Source organism: Triturus cristatus, chromosome 3_1 (genome assembly GCF_964204655.1).
Source record: "Triturus cristatus chromosome 3_1, aTriCri1.1, whole genome shotgun sequence".
Lineage (NCBI taxonomy): Eukaryota > Metazoa > Chordata > Amphibia > Caudata > Salamandridae > Triturus > Triturus cristatus.
The window spans coordinates 206,742,830-206,763,119 of record NC_140583.1 but is presented as its reverse complement, the minus strand read 5'-3'; the positions used below and the strand labels follow the sequence as shown (position 1 = coordinate 206,763,119).

General features: G+C 43.9%; 1 protein-coding gene across 1 annotated transcript in view; it reads left to right on the top strand.

Moving 5' to 3' along the window:
• Positions 1-20,290, top strand: part of RPS27L (ribosomal protein S27 like) — a 91,761-nt gene that overhangs the window by 57,345 nt on the left and 14,126 nt on the right. The window lies entirely within an intron of this gene.

Below are 20,290 nucleotides of genomic sequence, written 5' to 3'. Positions count from 1 at the left end.
CCATCAAGGTACCTGTGAGCTGGAGTCAATCGATCATCACAGAGAGCCGTGCGATTCAAAAGGCAGGAAGACGTGCTATCTGACAGCACAACTTAAATGCCATGTATTGTTGAAACGCGGCGCGCGGGCACGTAGTCTCACGCTAAACTCGGGGACTGAGAGGAAAGAAAGACTCTGTGGCAATTACAAAGGTATATCGATAAAGAAAGTATAGAACCAATATACTGCAAATTAGGACTGGAAAAATACATAATTTACAAATGAACATAGGTAAATAGATAAAGTGCCCAAGCCTGGAAAATGGAATAGTGGTGACACATTAAAAACATATTGATGCATGTACCTCTCTCACAGGAAGGTAAAGACGCAGGTGAATTATTGAAGTCAAAAAGACAATCGAGGCGTTGAAATGGAACCATGAGCATAGCACATTTTGTAAATATTAAAATAAGTACATAGACAGAATAGGCTACAATGGCCAAAAAATTACATTCACTTGAGCCCTGCGGCGTGTACCAACCAAACACGGGGGTAAAACGTCACAAATCACTCGAAGAAACATACATTGAAGAAGCAGGATGTAGGACAAGAACCTCTCGCACAGGAGGGTAAAGTTGTCCAAAATAGAATATAATAGAACACAGGTTAATCAAAACAGGATAAGCTTCCAAAATAAGAGAGAACGTGGGTAGCTGCAAACCCTTCCAGAGTGTTAAAAGGTATTGGGTGTCTAAATCTAGGGACATAATGTTGCTAACTGAGCAAAACTACTATCAACCCCGTTCAAACCATTGGTTATGGAATCAAAAAAAGACATCCATTTATGATTCACCGATGTCAATATATCACCAATATTACCACCCTTTGGTCCCAGGGTGGCTTTCTCAAGGACAATCCATTTCAAACTCTCAGGAGCATGTCTCTCTCTTTTGAAATGATCTACCAGAGGAGCCCCTACTGCCGCCCAGTGAATTCGGCTACAGTGTTGCAGTACCCTTGCTTTAATCTTCTGTTGCGTCTGCCCAATATAGATCAAACCACACAGGCAGACAATCCCGTAGATAACGTTGCTTGTATTGCAATTGGTGCAAGTTTTTAGGACAATCTTATGTTGATTATGGTTGAATTCCTTGGTCTGTATGGTCATGGAACAGGCCTTACATTGCCCACATCTGTGATGGCCGATAATGGGAGGTAAATTCCAAAGAGACAGAACAGTTCTAGGTTCAGATGGTTCAAGGAAGGAACGAACCACATGATCCTTGATGCTTTTGGCCTTTTTGTACGAGTGCATAGGCAACCCATCCAGCACAAAATCATCTGAAATGAGCCCCCAATGTTGGTTGACAACTTTCTTTATTGCTTTACTCTTGGTGGAAAAAGTTGTAACACAGATCATCCTGTGGTCATATGTATTAACTCGATCTCTTGGTTAGAGGAGAGTTTCACGAGGACTGGACCAAGCACGTTTTCTGGCCTTTTTGACGAGTCTTTTAGGGTAACCCCGTTCTATCAGATTCATCCATGTAACGTTGTTTCAAAGAACAGTTCCTACGAATGCGTAGGAACTGTCCATACAGCAGATTGTCTCTCAGGCCTCTAGGGTGGTGGCTATTATATTGGAGAAGTGAATTTCGCTCGGCCGGTTTCCGATAGAGTGTGGTTCGCAGTTCATCTCCATCAACATAGATGGTCAAGTCAAGGAAATCAATGTTGTTAGTATCAGAATGTAAAGTGAACTGAATGTCCGAAGACCTCTGATTCAGCCAAACGTGAAAGGATGCCAGCTGGAGACTGTTGCCGGTCCAAATTAGCAGAACGTCATCTATGTAGCGCATCCAAAGTCCCACATTATCGTAGAAAGGATTTAAGTGATTGAAAATAAATTCTCTTTCAAAAGAGGCCATAAAGATGATTGCTAGATCTGGGGCAAAGGTAGCCCCCATCGCCACACCTTTGGTTTGTAAGTAAAAGTTGTTTTGGAAAAGGAAGACATTTTTCATCATACCAATCCTAAGGAGGGAAATGATAAAGATAGTGGGAACAGATACAGGTGTAGTCCTTTGGTCCAACGCTGCTGACGCAACCTCCAAAGCAGTTTGCTGGGGGATGCTAGTATACAGTGACGATATCACAAGTGACCAGTAGTTGTTTAGTTTGATCAAAAGGGCGCCCGTCCACAATGTTAATGGTCTGCATAGTGTTCCGTAGGTAAGTTTGTGTGTCCTCTGCTATCTGCTTTAAGAAGAAATCTATATATTTGCACAAAGGCTCCAACATAGAACCACATCCAGACACGATAGGACGTCCGGGTGGATTAATCATGTCCTTATGTATTTAAGGAGGGGTATATATCGTAGGTAGTCTGGGATTCTTTTGATTGAGGTATTGAAATTCTTGATCGGAGATAAAACCCTGATTGAGGCCATCTTGTGTAAGTGCAAGTATCTCAAGTGCCAATTCCTTTGACGGGTCAGAAGGTAATTTCTTGTAACTGACCCCGTCATTAAGTTGCTTAAGAATCTCTTCTTTGTATTTGTTTACATCTTACAAAACAATTGCGCCTCCCTTATCAGCGGGTTTGATGATGACTTCTTTATTCTTGCTGAGGGCCAATAGAGCTGTCTTCTCAGCTTTGGTATACTTGTGTTCATCCAAAATCTTGTTGACATCCCGTAGCACCACATTTTCTTATGCCAAGATCTTGTTGGTCATCGCATGGCTAGGTGGGACAAACGTTGACTGGATCCTCAAGCCAGTATATGAGTTTATGGATTGGAATGTCGAATGGCTAAAGTAATAACGGAGCCGAATCTTCCTGAAGAACCTATCTAGCTCCGTTCTAATGGCAAATTTGTTAGGAGGTGAAGTGGGAACATAGGAGAGGCCCTTGCTCAGGACCTTGATCTCTTCCTCCTTCAAGATGTAAGATGAAATGTTAACCACTGGATTAGGTGGAGATCTCACCACCTGTACACTGGATGCTGCTGGGGTGGAAACAGCTGCTGAACAAGTGCTCATTCTGACAAGAGAAATTGCATCCCTTAAAGCAGAGATCTCAGGCGACACAACCCTGCTCAACGCTAAAGAAGCATTGACACGTCTTGATGCTACTTTGAAGGAATTTGAATTTTCAACTCAGACCAAGAAACTTGAAAAACTGGCACGGGACGTCCGTTTTTATGATAAAAAGAAGACGTATCCTTACCTACAGGAAGATTATTATCGACAGGATAACCAGGGACATTTCATGAACCGTGGTCGAGGGGGTTTCCGAGGAAGACGCAATTACACAACTTTTTCCGACTCCTCCTACAGCTCAGAGAGTGACGTTGAACAACCCGGCCCTAGTTCTGCCTACACCTATCAAGAATACAGTTATCCACCACAGGTTCATTTTTTAGGACAAGGCCAATGGAGGCCACCCAGGGGACGCAGCAACAACTGGTCCAGGGGCCCACCAAGGGGCCAACAACTCAACAACATGAACTGGGATGGAAGCAGGGGCAGAGCCCAGAAACAGGTCCGCTTCCACCCAGAGGAGCACGGGAGATATCTACCCGACGGAAAGTGTACAGGTGGTGAGATCTACACCTAATCCAGTGGTTAACATTTCATCTTACACCTTGAAGGAGGAAGAGATCAAGGTCCTGAGCAAGGGCCTCTCCTATGTTCCCACTTCACCTCCTAACAAATTTTCCATTAGAACTGAGCTAGATAGGTTCTTCAGGAAGATTCGGCTTCGTTATTACTTTAGGCATTCGACATTCCAATCCATAAGCTCCTATACTGGCTTGAGGATCCCGTCAACGTTTGTCCCACCTAGCCATGCGATGACAAACAAGATCTTGGCATACGAAATTGTGGTGCTACGGGATGTCAACAAGATTTTGGATGAACACAAGTATACCAAATCTAATATCAGAAGAGCTGAGAAGACTGCTCTATTGGCCCTCAGCAAGAATAAAGAAGTCATCATCAAACCCGCTGATAAGGGAGGCGCAATTGTTTTGCAAGATGTGAACAAATACAAAGTAGAGATTCTTAAGCAACTTAATGACGGGGTCAGTTACAAGAAATTACCTTCTTACCCGTCATAGGATTTGGCACTTGAGATACTTGCACTTACACAAGGTGGCCGCAACCAGGGTTTTATCTCTGATCAAGAATTTCAATACCTCAATCAAAAGAATCCCAGACTACCTACAATATATACTCTTCCTAAAATACATAAGGACATGATTAATCCACCCGGACGTCCTATCGTGTCTGGATGTGGTTCTATGTTGGAGCCTTTGTGCAAATATATAGATTTCTTCTTAAAGCCGATAGCAGAGAATACACAAACTTACCTACGGGACACTATGCAGACCATTAACATTGTGGACGGGCGCCCTTTTGACCAAACTAAACAACTACTGGTCACTTGTGATATCGTATCACTGTATACTAGCATCCCCCAGCAAACTGCTTTGGAGGTTGCGTCAGCAGCGTTGGACCAAAGGACTGCACATGTAGCTGTTCCCACTACCTTTATCATTGCACTCCTTAGGATTGCTATGATGAAAAATGTCTTCCTTTTCCAAAACAACTTTTACTTACAAACCAAAGGTGTGGCGATGGGGGCTACCTTTGCCCCAGATCTAGCAATCATCTTTATGGCCTCTTTTGGAAGAGAATTTATTTTCAATCACTTAAATCCTTTCTACGACAATGTGGGACTTTGGATGCGCTACATAGATGACCTTCTGCTAATTTGGACCGGCGACAGTCTCCAGCTGGCATCCTTTCACGTTTGGCTGAATCAGAGGTCTTCAGACATTCAGTTCACTTTACACTCTGATACTAACAAAATTGATTTCCTTGACTTGACCATCTATGTTGATGGAGATGAACTGCGAACCACACTCTATCGGAAACCGGCCGAGCGAAATTCACTTCTCCAATTTAATAGCCACCACCCTAGAGGCCTAAGAGACAATCTGCCGTATGGACAGTTCCTACGCATTCGTAGGAACTGTTCTTTGAAACAACATTACATGGATGAATCTGATGACCTTGCGGACCGTCTGATAGAACGGGGTTACCCTAAAAGACTCGTCAAAAAGGCAAGAAAACGTGCTTGGTTCAGTCCTCGTGAAACTCTCCTCCAACCAAGAGATCGAGTTAATACATATGACCACAGGATGATCTGTGTTACAACTTTTTCCACCAAGAGTAACGCAATAAAGAAAGTTGTCAACAAACATTGGGGACTCATTTCCGATGATCTTGTACAGGATGGGTTGCCTATGCACTCGTACAAAAAGGCCAAAAGCATCAAAGATAATGTGGTTCGTTCCTTTCTTGAACCATCTGAACCTAGAACTGTTCTGTCTCTTTGGAATTTACCTCCCATTATCGGCCATCACAGATGTGGGCAATGTAAGGCCTGGTCCATGACCATACAGACCAAGGAATTCAACCATAATCAACATAAGATTGTCCTAAAAACTTACACCAATTGCAATACAAGCAACGTTATCTACGGGATTGTCTGCCCGTGTGGTTTGATCTATATTGGCCAGACCCAACAGAAGATTAAAGCAAGGGTACTGCAACACTAGCCGAATTCGCTGCGTGACAGTAGGGGCTCCTCTGGTAGATCATTTCAAAAGAGAGAGCCATGCTCCTGAGAGTTTGAAATTGATTGTCCTTGAGAAAGCCACCCTGGGACCAACGGGTGGTAATATTGGTGATATATTTGACATCCGCGAATCCAAATTGATTTTTTTTTTTTATTCCATAACCAATGGTTTGAACGAGGTTGATAGTAGTTCTGCTCATTTAGCAAAATTATGTCCCTACATTTAGACACCCAATACCTTTTAAAACTCAGGGAGTGTTTGCTGCTACCCACGTTCTCTCTTATTTTGGAAGCTTATTCTGTTTTGATTAACCTGTGATTTATTATATTCTATTTTGGACAACTTTACCCTCCTGTGCAAGAGGTTCTTGTCCTACCTCCTGCTTTCTCAATGTATGTTTCCTTGAGTGATTTGTGACGTTTTACCCCCATGTTTGATTGGTAGACGCTGCAGGGCTCAAGTGAATGTAATTTGTTGGCCATTGTAGCCGATTGTCTATGTACTTATTTTAATGTTTACAAAGGTGCTATGCTCATGGTTCCATTTCAATGCCTCGATTGTCTTTTTGACTTCAATAATTCACCTGCGTATTTACCTTCCTGTGAGAGAGGTACACGCATCAATATGTTTTTAATGTGTCACCACTATTCCATTTTCCAGGCTTGGGCATTTTATCTATTTACCTATTTTCATTTGTAATTTATTTATTTTTCCAGTCCTAATTTGCCGTATATTGGTTCTATACTTTCATCCTCGATATACCTTTGTAATTAGCACCGAGTCTTTCTTTCCTCTCAATCCCCGCGTTTAGCGTGAGACTACGTGCCCGCGCGCCGCGTTTCAACAATACATGGCATTTAAGTTGTGCTGTCGGATAGCACGTCTTCCTGCCTTTTGAATCGCATGGCTCTCTGTGATGATCGATTGACTCCAGCTCACAGGTATCTTGATGGTCTTATACCAGTTAATCATGTAGTGTCATTTTGCACGCCTAACCCCTCGGGTTTGAGGCGTTTGTTTAATTTTGGGTTCTGTTTGTGTATTCCCCTCCCAATTAGATTAGCTGACCGTTCTTCGGCGGCTTCTCGCTAATGCAACCACGAGATCGGTGACTTTTCAGCCTCTCCCTCGTAAGTTGGTCTACCTTCATTTTCCAATTGGTTTGATTACGCGCCCTAAGTTCGAATTATTTAGAATTGGCGCTTTAGATTTAATGAACTGTTAGGTTATATTTTTGCCCGTTGCGTGCCTCTAGTCAGTGTTCTTCATGAACGGCATGTTTACTCTTTTATAGATATTTGCATTGATGTTACTCGTAGCCATTACGGAGTTTTCCTGACCCATGACCCGTGTGAAACGATATCCATGGTAATGATAACAATATTTTTCCACCACTTAGTTCTTGTGAATACTTTGGATCTTTTTAGACCATTCTTGTTTTTAATTAATTGTGTTTAAAATTTAGGCGATCTGCCCCCAGCATTCCCCTGTCCTGAGAAAGACCCTCCTACAAGGTCCAACTATTTCCTATCTTTTTGTGGGGTCGAAACGTCGACAGCCGGTCCTTCTGCCAGCCTCTACCCAGATTGTATTGATGTATACAAGAATTTTAGAAGCATGGCTTTATACAAATTATGAACATTGATTGTACTTCATTCTGGCTCTGTGTTGAAGCCAGTTTACAGAATTGTCTTGATTACAGTTGCATGACCTTCACTCTTTCACTCACTTAATCCTGCACTATTCTTTTCCCGATACTCTCCTTCCCTTACCCTGTGGGGCACTATTGCTTGTGATGATTATATTTTGCAATTTTTGTAACACACTGTCTGATGGCGCATTGTGATTAACTAACAATGTACCTTACAACTGCTTTAGTTTTATTAGTTATTTATAAATAATTGTTTGTGATTTATATTGTACTGGGACCCCTTTCCCTTTTGTACTGACATACACCCAGGTTCCAGTGACAATTATTGGGTTTACCCTTTCTCTGTAACGAAAGTATTTTTATTTACAGCATGCATGTGGACCCTATGTTCCTGCGCTCTTTGCCATGCATTTTTGTCACTATGGGGTGATCATGGGCCACGTCGCGGCTCCCTAGAGTGATGCAGCTCGCCCACCTGTGGTTGACATGCACGTTTTCACTGCATGGTGTGAGTCACTTTTGGCTGCTGCACCTTCCCCCTTGCACCCTCTTTGCTGTTGTTTCGCTGATTCGGATACACATTGTTTAGCAGTTTAGGCCTGACACATGTTATCTCTCCTCTCTAATAGCATTCAATGTTCTTTCTTAGTTTTATTTTGAGTTTTATTTCTTTGTTCTGCTGGACCCGACCCTGATACCCATTCTTATATGTCAGTAGCGATACCCATGTGCCGGCCTCCCGCTACGTGCGCAGTGGCTGACCATCATTACTCGTATACCGGTAACACACACTAATATCACCTGGAATGTGTGAGGAAGCTCTTTAAGCTTGAGAGAAGTGAGCCCTTCCTTAAAGATCCATATAGAAGGATGCTTAGTCTAGAAGACCTGAGGTACTTGGAGGAGCTTATAATGCCAAAGAGCTTGTGGAGGCTGTCCATTCTTTAGCAACAGACTGGGCTTCCGGTCCAGATAAACTCCCATTCTAATTCTACAAAACCTTCCTGCCGGAGTTAAAATTAGATATGCTCACTACGTTTCAGGAAGCACAAAAAGGGGATGCCCTGGCGTTCTGGAATGTAGCTAACATCATTTAAAAAAAATAAAAAAAAAGATAAGCCTCCCACACTACCCGGGTCGCATAGACCGATTTCGCTTTTAAATTGTGATGAGAAAATATATGCAAAAATTCTAGCTACGCAACTAGAGTGATTACCTCCTTAGTTTCTGCCCGTCAACATGGTTTTATCCCAGGAAGAGGCACGGTCAACCACATCTGCATGGTAGTCACCTTGCTAGATTCGGCCAATGTTAAACAAGCTCCATGTGCAGTAGTGCTACTCGATTCTGAAAGGGCGTTTGACCGTGTCTCTTAGGAATTCTTATGGGCAACTATGCGCGGGCAAGGCAAAAGGGTCTTTTTCTAAAATCTAGTTATTATAAGAAAAAACGCTTCAAAGTGGTCCATGCTACTCACAAGGTATGGCAGCAAGTTCGGAGGCGCCCGCAGATTGGTAGGATTAACCATTATACGCCCACCTCTTCTTCAGCACTATTACTACCCATTTTTACGGATGCCACTATGGCTAAATGGAGACAACAAGGTATTGTCACCTTGGGGGATTTAGTGGATAATAGTGGGGTCTGACCTTATTCCTCCCAGGCCTCGGAATTTGATCTGCCCAAAACGGATTTCTTTAAATATTTGCAGACCCAGGATTATTTACTAAAGAAAGTAGATGTAGAACGTTTAGCCCAAAAAAATAACCTGATAGAGGAAGTTAGGGGGCACAAGAAGATTGGTGTCTTATATAAAGCTCTCATTGAAATACAGCCAGGTGATCGGGAGGTACACATTCTCAAATGGAACACTAGATTGTCTCAGGGAGGTGATATCTTACAAGACTCCATTGCTCTGGGCGAAAAGATCTTGATATCCTCCAGTCTCAAAACAGCACCACAAGACCATTTTCATCCTATACTACACCCCTGCTAAAATCGCACAAAGGGGTGGGCTAAATGATTGCAAGTGTACAAGATGTGGGATGGATCAGTCTGATAGTCTGCATATGTTCTTTGCATGCCCAGAGCTGAGGCAATTGATCAGTGGGATGGAGGCCTTCCTGACGGAAATTACAGGGGCACAGACCACGATTACACCAAGGTTTATGTTACTGGGAGTTCTGGAAGATTTCATGAGTAATCACAAGATATACCAATTTAGATATTTAATCTTCATAGAAATGGCTGTGGCCTCATTATGTATAGCGTCATTGTGGCTGCTAAAAGAACTGCCATCCTTTGAAATGTGGAGAGGAAAGCTATATGTAATTTAAAGTACAGCTTTGAAGCTCATAAGTGGTCGCAAAAACGCAGACTTGGTATAAAGATATGGGGTGCCATGGTCGATCATTTGGCGCTCTCTGCGGCATAATTGTTTCTCTGGACTTTATCCTTTCTATTTTCTCATGTAACCTATGTATTGATACCCTTGTTAGACTTAATTAACACTATGTATTTCTTTTGAATTAGGAAACAATGACTGGTTAGACAACATTTTTTGTACACAATCCTAATGTAGTTTTTCCTTTCTAGATTGTCAATAGTTTCAATGTAGAAATACTCTATTTTGTATGAACTTATTATTATTTAATGGCTTATCAAAAATAAAAATAATAATAAAAACATGGAATGTGTGAGGAATGCACCCCCCTCACGCCACTACACTGTTTACCGATAACTCAAGTGTTGCTCTACCCACATAGCACTTTTGCAGGAAACACATTTACCACTCACCAAAGCGACTAAGCTTCAATGGCGCCTTAGTGGTTAAGTGTTCACCACTAATTTCTCCTCTTATACCAGGGGTGTACTGATTTTGTGTCGGGTCGGGAGTCCCCTTCACAGGGGTGGATGTGTGTATGGCTGTGAATGTGGATGGCCGATATGTGTACATTAAGGGCAGCTTAGACGGCAGCCACATTCTCATAGACTGTATATATGCACCTAACACTGATCTGAGCTTGTTTCTCCGCAGCCTGACTGGGACACTCTCCCGTTGGAGCGGGAATCCATGGCTCATTGGGGGGGGGGGGGGGTGGATTTCAACAGTGCCTTGAACATTGATCTCAATCAATACTTCTCCGCACTGCCTCGCACACCCTTGTCCTCTAACACCCAGGCTCTAGGACTGGCTTCAGCAATAACTCGTTAAAATTTGGTGCTCATGCAACGCTCATACAAAAGTGTACTCCTTCTTTTCTGCACCACATCACCTGCATGTCAGAATTGATGATTCGTCGGTACGCCCAATTTGGTACCCTCTGTTAACCATACCGACTACTTGGGTCGCATCCAGTCTGACCACAGTTCCCAACACCTGCAGCTCACATGGGATACTTGTCCTCCGCTATTCCCACCTGTTGACTACAAACAGCAGCACTAGCCTCGCTTAACATTGCTATTGAAGAATATTTTGAACTCAGTCATGAGTTGGCAACAATCAGGCTGATCAAGTGGGATGCGTTTAAATTGATGCTTAGAGGCCACTGCTTAGGGGTGAACTGGAGCATACACAAACAATTTAACAAAGACATACCCTAACTAGAGCGCACACTCCTAACGCATGAGACCCAGTCGATGCGAAACCCAACTAAATCTCATTGCCTGCTGAAGGCACAACAGGAACATTCATCACTGTTCGAGAGGCCCACTCTACCAGGACATATGCCACTGCCAACCGATCTGGCTCACTACTGGCATGGTTGATACAAGATGACCAACCGCGGCTCCCTATAATAGTCCTGTGGTCCGCATCCAGCACTCTGCTATATACTCAGCACGACATACACCATGAGCTCACCCGCCATTACAACTCGCTATACCAGTTGGTACCCAACGCCAACTTGCACTACATTGACTTCTTCCCATCAACTGTATCCCTGTACATCCCGCTGGATCAATGAGCGGAGCTCGATGACCCCAAAACAGTCTTTGAAATACAGGAGGCAAACAGAGGTCTCACTACAGGCAAGACCCCCGGCCTAGACAGCCTACCTGCCGAATTTTATAAGGCCTATGCTCCACTCCTTGCCCTACGCCTGCAGGCACTATATGAGGAGGCCTTATCAGCCTCATGCCTCCCTGTTTACCCCTGTTAAACACTGCTCTTCTCACTTCCCAAACCAGACAGAGACCATACTGAGCTAGGCTCATATAGGCCCTTGGTGCTACTGAACACGAACTACAAAGTACAAGCCAAAATTCTAGCTGATCACTTGGCACCCCTGGTCCTGATCCACCTGGATCAAAACTGGTTTATACCAGTTTGTAACACATCCCTAAACCTCCGGCGCTTTTTTCGTGTCTTGAGATATGCCAGAGTCAATGGCCCCGGGCAGCTTGCATGGTGCTAGGCTTAGAGAAGGCCTTTGACTCTGGAATGGGCCCTCCTATTTGAAATGCTACCACATTACAGCTGGTTAAACTACTATACACTCGGCCACTGGCCAGGGTCAAGACGGGCCTCCTGGTCTCCGAACTGATACAGGTACAAAGAGGCATCCGTCAAGGATGTCCACTCTCCCACTACTCTTCTCGCTGGCGATAGTACCGCTGGCACTTGTCCTTTGCCAACGGAGTGTGCTTGGGGTATCCCCCTGGTTGAGGGAAATCATTTAGTCTCTCTCTTTATGCAGACAATCTGCTCATCTATCTTAGAGATGTGCACTCCATCCCTGCCACGATCGCCCTGACGCTTAACCACGTTGCTGACCATTCCAGCCTGAGGGTCAACTGGGCTAAGTTTCGTCAGGTCTCCTTCACTTCGACACTAATGGATCCACACTTCACGCTGAACAGGGCTCTCATAACCTGGCAACCAACCACATTCCGGTAATTAGGCATCCGGGTGTATCATTCGCCTATGGATCTGCTGGACTTTCATCTCACACGAGCCACCACGTCCCTGAGGGCAAAGATGACCTTTTGGCGTTCACCACCGTTGTTGGTAACGGGGCGCATAGTTCTCCTTAAAAGTGTTGTCCTTTCTGGCCTCCTATATTACTTCACCAGCCTCCACCTCTACATTTCAGCACCCTTTTTTCACTCCTTTGAAAAGACAATGAGGGAATTCATATGGAATAACTCTCGCTGCAGGGTGGAGCTCTCGAAATTATACTTGCTCCCGGACCAGGGATGGCATGCAGTACCAAACCTCGTACACTATCGTCTTAAATTCCAACTCCAGTGGGTAGCCATATAGTTGGCGGGCCTGCAGCTAGCCAACAGGGCTACGACAATGCCTGCTTAATGCTTGCCATGCACCCTTCACCTGTTGCACCCCGGCATGCGGGCGCCAATACCTGACCCCTAGCTGCTGGGAGTAGCATATTGCTGCTTTCGCCGTAGCCTTTACCACATGAGATCGGTATCCTCCTATGCTCCGGCAATGCCCAACTTGGCACAGCCATGGGACAGACCACCACTTCATCGGCAGAACTAGCCTCCTGGCACGTGGTGGTCCTTCACACCCTGTGGATCTCTATCGCGATGGGACCCTCCTACTATGTGAGTCCTTGATGGAGGAGGATGGTCTACCCCTTGGCCATTTCCTCCTATATACCTCCCTGATAGCAGTGCTGGGGAACAAATGGGGTGACATGGCACCGGAATACCAAACAGACCTCACCATGCAGTACCTTCATGTGATGGGACTGGACCGGCACTTGATCTATTGGTTTGCTGACTCGCTGCAAGTCCACACTGCATCACAGCCCACACCCCTCCTTCGCCATTGTGCAGATGATCTGGCTTGCCCCTGCAAGGACAAAGAATGGGCTGCATTGCCTGAAAGCCCACTCCACATCCCATGCAACGCCCACTTCGCCATATACATACATACTCATTGAAGCTCAATGGGGAGAAGACCAAGGTTCTTATTTTGGGTAAGAATGTAGACCTCTGGGGCCCCCAGTACTGGCCACCTGAAATGGGGACTCTCCCTACACCTGCCACTCAAGTTCGCAATCTGGGTGTGATTATTGATAATCAACTCTCAATGAAGCAGCAAGCGGTAAAAGTAGCTTCTATCTGCTTCACAATCCTGAAATGGCTCAGGAAGATCCTTTGGATGTTGCCTAGTTCCACTCAAAAAACGTAATACAAGCACGTATCACATCTAGATTGGACTACGGCAACATCCTATATTTGGGAGCCAATAAGGATGTGAAACGCAGACTGCAATTGGTGAAGAATGCAGCGGCTAGGCTGCTTTGCCAGATTCCGCGGATGACTCCTGTCTCCAGCTCTCTTCGTGAACTTCATTGGCTCTGGGTCGAGAGCCGTGTAAAGTTCAAGACACTGAGCTATATGTTCAAGGTGAAGTCTGGTAGTGCCCCTCCATATCTAAAGGCCATTGTTCATTCTTATCTTCCTTTGCGGTCCCTTCGTTCTGCTACCCAGGCCAAGTTTTTAGTACCTAGGATCAAACGTTCCCGTCTGGGTGGTCGATCCTTTGCTTATTTAGGTCCTCTTTGGAATTCTCTTCCTTTATTCCTTTGGAAAGAAATTGTTGTCAGTAACTTTCGTAGACATTTAAAGGCTTGGTTATTCAATCAATAGGTCCGTGACAGCTTGGCTACTTGTACTTTTCCTGCACAGTGGCGCTGGGAAACCTTTTTGGTAGCTATGCGCCTTATAAGATCAATAATAATAATAATACAACTTTACATTGTACACAGAGCATACCTCACCTCTGCCAAAATAAATAGCTATTTCCACCGTACGGACACTGCCTTCCTCTGTTGTCACTTGGTAGACACTGATTTCCTCCATGTTATGGACTGTCCTGTTCCTAGAAAGATACTGGCAGGGAGATATGCACCACTTGTCCGCCTGTACAGGACACCCTGCATTACACAGATGGGAAATACGTCTTCTGGGCCTTTACCACAGGAACGAGAAGCAAAGGGTCACATTCTGGTCGTACAAACCTCAAGCGCTCGTGGCCTGGACACGATCCCTCATCACGTGGGCTCAGGCGGAAAGTGTAGCCTTGCACTGGGAGGACAGTCTAGGGCTGCTTGAAATCCAAATAGCAACCAACTGGGACAATATTCTGAGTGATCTGCAAAACGCCGCTCAGAGTGATCCACCCACAGGTAGAATAGAGCCAGCAGCTGCCCAAGGGGCCGCCTAACTATAGGGACGAAACAGGGAGCATACCTCGTTCCACACGTTCTACCCCAGGACCCAAATCTGCTGTTTTACCTATATATACAATGTCTTCTCCTGCTTAACCACAACGTATGTGGCTGTTAGGGGGGTGGGAGGCTTCGGGTTTCTTTGATTGTTGTTTTATTATATGTTTGAATCGCCTGTTTCTTCCTCGAGGAGCATGTGTTAACCTCTGAATGGGTTGCTGTACGTGCGTCGGGTCTTCTCTCCTAGGTGGGTGCATACGTTCTAACTACAATGGCAGACGGATGTATGGTCAACCCCTCTCTACATTGTACACATCAGTTGCGCACAACTTGTTGTACCTCATGACACTGCACTCCTGAAGTTCTGTAAGGCTGATCTTACTGTATTGTGCCTTGCTGTCTGTTAACCTCACTATTTAACTGAAAAAACAATAATTCAAACAAATAAACAAAAAAGATGGCATAGAAAATAATTTAGCACATTTTTAGGATTTTTAAATTCAATTTTATTTTTTTCTTTAAAGTAAAAGCAGAGCATTGTCGCCAGGATATATATTAAAAAGCTAGATAGTACTGAAAAGAGCTTGCAGACGTTAGCTGCATATGATCATTGTTGATGGTGTGATGCTTTCGCGACTGGGTTGTATTTTAATGCATGTCCAGACATACATGTGCAGGATATCCACTTTGTATGACATCTTGGGCAGCTGTCTGAAATATTATGTTCAGTCAGATGGAGGTTAGGTATGCGCGGTGGATAAGGATAGCCTGTTGTTCAATTAATTTAAGCTGTCATTTCTTGATACTGTTTTGGGTAATGTAAAGCTTTACTCCCTTCTCACTCAGTTTTGTTAGTGTTTAAATCTTGATCCCAGTTAGACCTCAAGTCACGAAAGTCTAATTTGGTCATTTGTGTCGAAACAAACTTGTATATAGTCTAGTGACCGCTTTCTTGGGGCTACCAATGTCGAGCATGGTTTCAAGCACTGTGTCGGTTAGAGAAGGTTTAATGGGATGGGCCCTGTCATTTTTGACAATGCTTGTCTTTGCTTTGAACAATAGCAGTTGCCCTGATGAAATGGGATATTCCAGCTGGAGTGTATGGAAAGAGTGATATATTGTATCATTATGTAGGTCACCTAGATTAGTGATCCTGGCATCTGCCAAAATCGAATAGGCACATTTTGGTGTAAAGAAGTAAAGTCCACACTAGCCAGCATTCTAAAACTAAAATATTGTACCTTATTTGCAGTTCAGTATGCATCCTATTCAGCACAGTCAACCGAATGTGAGAAATTGTTCAAGATCATGAGAGAGCATAGATAAATACTTTATTTGTTTTGCTCACACTTTTATGATCTAAAGTGATCGAAATAAAGTCTTTGATGATAAGGGTACTTATAACCACTGTTCCCTTTAAGGTGCGCGCGCACCTCTGTGCCCAGTGCCGTGTGTGTGGCGCGCGCACACATCCCCGAGAGTGTTTGCGCTGCTGCTTTTAAAAGGAGAGCGGTGCGAAAACCTGGCATTTCCTGTTGGCGGAGGAAGAAACAGCCTGTAGGATCAAGGAGGGAGCACTTGCTTCATTTCTTTTGTTTTCTAGAGTGTGGCTGTGGGGCACATTGTGTGCTTTTGTTTAAGTATTCATGTTAATTGCAGCACCCATCACGAGCTGCAATTAACATGAAAACTTTAACAAAGGCACACAGCGTGTGCTTTCAGGGTATTCTGAAAGCACATGCCATATTTGTAAACTTGCTGCATTTTCTTTTCTTAATAAAGCTGGGCTGCAGGGTGATTCAATGCTGTCAAGGTTTCAGATTGCTATGTGTGACATTTTCATAATTTCAGTGTAATTGTAAGTGACGTTTCATCTACTACGAGTAACACTTTGTCCCGAGCAAAATCAAGCAATAAAGATGAGGGAAACATATAAATATTAGAAATTACACCCCATTGAGCAACAAGAAACTCTAGGAAGTCACTGAATTAAAGTGGGCTAAGGGGTAGCAGAAGCAGAACAGTCAGACTGCGTGACTGCTACTTTATGCACTGGAAGGCATGGGATGTAATGATAATGCAGACATGTCGTGTGTGGTGCTTTTAGGAAGCAAGAGGAATACTTTGAGGGTTAATGATCGTCTTGCTACTAGAATAGCTTAGCTAGAGTGCATGAGGTGAATCAACATGATTGGACAGAGTCACTACAAAAAAATGTTTGTGCTTGGAGTTGGAAAAGAAAGGGAATCCGATGGCTCTACTTTTTACTCTTAGGGTCCTGAATCACGTACACTTGGAATTACCATTCCCTTTCCCTAAAAACCTAATTCTTGACCCCTGAAACGATGTGCCCTCAGTACCACCTACTGTGTGACAAGGCAGTAAGATTGCGGCGCCCCATCTTTGGGGAGAAGGTGGTAGCTGAGGTAAGGGTTGAGTAACGACCTGAATCTCACGAAGTCCATTTTCCAAGAAAATAATTTGTCTTTTTGGGAGGTAATGCAAGGTTCATTGACGGTGACACTAGTTAAACGATGATGATTCAAAAAGTGTGGCAAAGCAGATTATTTCCAAAACAAAGTGTTGTGAAGTATATAAGCAATTATTGCTTTAAACTCAGATTATACAAACCGAATGTATGAAAATATGGATTATAAGCTTGTTTTAAAAAACGCCTCCTAGCTCTACCGGTCGCACTTAAACACTTGTGTGCCGCTCTGATGACAATCAAGTCCCGGGATCAAGTGACAAGACCAATACTGTGCCTCCAGTTCCTGAAAGTACACATGTACAGAGGGCACGGCAGGGGATGAGAAGTTGACTGTTTTGTCAACCATCTCTGTCCAGGCTGACGCGGGGGCTTAGGAGGGAATGGGCCCAGCAGGCTGTAAAACTATAACACCATGCTCAAGAGGCTCAGGTAATGTGACTTCTCTGCTGGCGGGTGCGGCAAGGAAAAACAAAGCTACCGCCCGCTAGTGTGTCCAATCTTCGAAGCATGTCTGTGCTTCTGGTCTCCAACAGGGTGGTGCGTGTGTGGGATAACAGCAGGCAATACCCGCCCCAGGGATCACCCACGTGATGGCTGGTACTTCCAGAGTAGACTCACAGGAAGGCTGGAAACTGGGCACGGCTAATTGATCTGTTAATCTCTGGCCAGCCTGCTCAGCCCTGTTCATGAATATTCTATCTCTGACACATAGCATTTTAACTTTGAAGGTGCAGTTGCATGCTCCTATGTTAGACAATTTTAGCGTGCTGGTGCTGCCTCATTGGCAGTGCCCCTCATTTGCAGCATTGTGAGAGGGGTGCTAGAATGCGTGACTACAGCATTTTAATGCAGTGATGCGGACACCAGCATTAAAATGCGTTAGTCTAATGCCTGATTGAGCCCTACCTTAACCCAGCCCTGAACCTGCAAAAACTAAAATTATAATAACTAAGTTATTATAATTTAATTTTTCCTGCTCAAAGAGAGCATTTGTTAAAGTTTTCATTTTATTCGCAGCGCCCGCCATGAGCTGAAATTAACATGAAAACTTTAACAAATGCACACAATCACCCCGCAGCCCAGCTCTATTAAGAAATGCAGCAACATTGCTGCTAAGGTTTCATATTACTATGTGAGAAGGTTTCAAACCTGCCTTAACAGTGTTCACGTGGATCTGTATGTGAGGAAATGCACCGTCTTTTCGCTTTTTTAAGCAAAAGTTTTGTGTGATATTTGCCACTGCACCCACACGCACGGTCTGGTTACTGGCGCACATAGCCTTTGTTGCAGCCCACATTGACCTTACACTGCCGTAAACAGAGCAAAAAAATTAGAGGGAACATTGCTTATAACCTGTTCATGTTTCCGTTTGATTCAAAAAGGTATCTCGATGGGTTTAATATTTCGGCATTTTTATTTGAGCAGATCATTCAGCAGGTGCGTGACAACAGCCGCACCTACGACTCCCGAGTTCTCTGTCACGAGAAGACCATATATGTCTGCCTTTTTTAAGGTGATGGCAATGTCCGCAGTGTCTTCCTAAGGTTCCCACAACTGCCTGTGCACCTCATTCTGTCATTGATGGGTGCAAGAGAGTACTTGCTGTGGTGGTGGAGACGAACTCTGTCTTCCCACTGGCCTGTAAGGTCAAGGATTTCGAGACTGACCCCTTTGCCTTTGTGTTTGCTGTTAACTGTTGCTGCCAAAGATAAGGACATGTAGGAATCAAAGAGGTGTGATTTGGTCCTGAGCAGCAGAAATACAGTTCTTCAATTACTCTTTAAAAGCAGCCTGAGCATCTTTAGTACCCACTGCCCCAAATGTCAAAGTGAATAAACCGAGTTCTATAAAACTCTTATGCCTTGCAGGGGAAAGCTTTTGGTTCTCGTTTTGCAGGACGGTTTAGACGCGGGCTGATGCTTGGCTCTGAAGTCATCCACTGAACAGGGTTGGAACAGAAAGGCTGCACTTTAGTCCAAATTGTGGCAGCTTGTTTTGTCTCAAAAAAGTGGAAAAAATATAAAGGCACCTTGAACAATTCAAGAAATGAATCGCTGTTGACTAAATTAAAATACCCCAAGCAAGTTTGCTCCAGCATGACATTTTCTATGATTAGGACCTGCCACTGGAAAACTGCTGGGATGACCCCGCTGCCTGCTCGACTGCTGCCTTGTACTTCATGTCAGCTGTTCTGAGCCATGTTTGAAGCAGGACTTCGTGAGTCACTTCACATCAAGAGGACATTACAGTGTTTCTCATTTGCTACAGCTGGGGTGTGTTTACAATAAAATGCAACATGTTAAGCGGCCAAAAGTCTAACATGTATTTAATGCAAAAATAGCGAACAGCCAAGCAAAATAACACATGCTAAATGCAATTTCAAAGTTGTAGAACATTCGCTCTAAATCCGGTAGGAGGATATAATGCTAAATTCTTTTCAGTTTACGCAGGTATACACTTAACTCCCAATACAAGTCAATTGAAACAGGAACACCAGACAGAAACTGTTAATTCAAATAAACTAACTAGCGAGGGTCCGATACAAGCTGTATAAACATAGTGGTGAATTCACTAATTTCTGATAATCACACTTCTGATTGCCATTATTGGAATTGAGGCTATGCTTTACTTCGAGACGCACAAAATATGAACACTAAATAAAATGGCTTCGGGGCCTAAAAGAATCATGAATCTCAGAATGCATATTAAGGCTAATAAATACAACTTTTATTACAAGAATAACATTAAAACTCTGTTTTGTAATACATCAATACACATTAAGGCATACGTGTAAAGAAGCATTGGTATTAAGGCAACAATGAATTGAGAATGTGCTCTCCCAGTGTGTAATCTTGGCTGTGGTACTTCCAAAGTAGGAATCAAGAAACGGAAGTCACCCTACCAAGGGATTTAGAAATAGGTTTGGGAATCAACTGCACTTTCGGGTAAGCTGGGGATAGGAGTAGTTCATGAGAAGACTTTTTCCTCTTACACGGGACGCGATTGACCTGGCAAACTAGAGGTGGAAATAATGAATTTCCAAATCTGTGAGGAGTTGAGAACAAGAAATGCCTTTAAAGAGAAAGTTCTCAAGGTAATAGTACATACCCCATCCTGTTCTTGCTTCTGATCACTCACTGAGACCCTAGAGTGATGTCACTCGCCCGCACTCAAACAGTGAAATGGAGTAAGTTGGCATTCCCAGTTTGGAAATCTCATAGGTTGGCAGAGTCTGCGCTCAGTTGAGCAACCAACTGCTCAAGCAGGTGAGATCTGGAAAGTGAAGAGTCACTGTGTGGCTCATTAGTATATGGAGGGG